The 1,854-nt window shown below is 36.8% G+C and overlaps 1 pseudogene; it reads right to left on the bottom strand.

The window, feature by feature from the left end:
* Nucleotides 1–478: 478 nt before the first annotated feature.
* LOC146922649 (uncharacterized) lies at nt 479–1,596 on the bottom strand (annotated as a pseudogene).
* Between the last annotated feature and the right edge of the window lie 258 nt (nt 1,597–1,854).

Raw genomic sequence — 1,854 nt, 5'->3', positions numbered from 1 at the left:
AAACCGAAGTGTCAGTAGATACACACCTTAATGTATCAGGCAAATTTTGGAGTCGAAGAGAAGGCATTGCACCTATTGCAATTGGTAAATGATATTTCAATGCCATAGAAATTCCATTAACGTCAGTCTGTGTACATCTGAATGATATCACCTCACCTAAAGCAAACAGCACCTGAAGGTACATGAGACCAAAAATATTGTCAAAAAGGATCAAAAATATTACTCCATATAACATATGAGTCCCTATAACAAATTGATCACTCGGCCTGTTCTTTGCACAACAATAAATGTCATTGCATTTTATACAATGAAATAAGAAGTGTGATCTTAATTGTTAGTTCCAGAATTGTAGTTTATCTACATGTCCAATCCATTACTCTTTCTTTACGCAACTATTAGAATGGTTGCAAGTAGAAAAAACCAATTCATATCCAAATAAAAAATATATATTACAACAAAGTTTAAAAAAGAAAAAAAACACATACCCACCTGTGTCATCAAGAACGACAGGTTAAACATTCCGAAAAACATCACGGTACACAACATTAGTGGTCTCAGTACACACGCGATTTTCTTCATCCAGTATAAGCATTTTCAATCCCTTTTTGGAAGTGACTCTTGACACAGCGACATACAACTGTCCATGAGTAAAAACCGGTCTGGAAAGATAGATTTCAACATGAGACAACGACTAACCCTGACTTTTATTTATTGTCATTGCAAAACACACAACCAACAGGAACTGTCTCGTAGTAAATTTGAAAGGCAGTTCAAGATCACCTGGAACTAAGTTTAATATTGGAATAATTACTTTTTCACCAGCATTTTTTTGGTAATAACAGTTACACCGATAAAGTTCTTCCCAAGATTGTTTACAATCAACCTAGTCACATTGCACAATTCAGTTGCTTGGTCAATGTTCCTCATAAACATAACTCGACATCCAACTTTAAATCTCAACTTGTGGTTTGGAATACCGGAAAACTTGATATTGTTTAAGAATTTGGTGGTAAACCATTCACTTTGTACCTCACTATTCTCGTCTGATTTGCAAACCGAGTCAGAACTGGTATATTCCTTTTTGTCTCCTGGAACCAATGATAGAAGGAATTTGTTTACGTGATCAACTGCGTCCAGCGTGGGAGCAAGTATCCCCCGCGCTTTGAAAAAAATCCGAGATCTTCATGTTTTGCGAAAAAATTCGGATATACAAAATCAACCAGAGAATGCAACAAATCAGAGGAATCTTTTATCAACAACTCATCAGGAATGGGTACGTTAATTTTTCCACTCTCGTTGGTGGATCCTATTCCATCTCCAATTGAAAGCATCCAATCGACAAACTTTCTTATCTCATCTTGCTCGACACGGACGGTTGAAGCACGTAAACGCATATTTGTTGTAAGTGTGAGAACCTTACAGTGACTCCACAACATTGATGAGTTGATGGATGAAGCAAGTATGTCTTTTCTGCATCCTTTTCTTATCACTGGCAAAATTTGTCTGAAATCACCGTCCAAAACCACAGAAAGACCCCCAAATGGTTTGTCTGTATTATCGACGCCATCATAAGACATTATATCGCGCATGGTTCGGTCAAACGCCTCAAAACAGTAGCGATGCATGATCAAGTGTCAAACCCCCCAAATGGACACCCGTGTCAAGCACAGGCTAGAATTTCGTCATATTTGAGGGAGAAAATGCTCTGATGTATCAAGTGTCAGTTAAAGTTCAATATTGAATAAAAAAGTGGAGGTTGAACAACATATAAATTAATAAAACTCATATTTTAGTCTTCAATTTTTCGATGAAGATGTGGTATTGTTCTCGCTTGTGTGGTTTCTCTTTCTGTAA

This window comes from Medicago sativa, chromosome 5 (assembly GCF_051527215.1).
Source record: "Medicago sativa cultivar Bolivia chromosome 5, Bolivia_mono, whole genome shotgun sequence".
NCBI classification, from domain to species: domain Eukaryota; kingdom Viridiplantae; phylum Streptophyta; class Magnoliopsida; order Fabales; family Fabaceae; genus Medicago; species Medicago sativa.
This window is presented reverse-complemented; position numbering and strand designations above follow the sequence as displayed.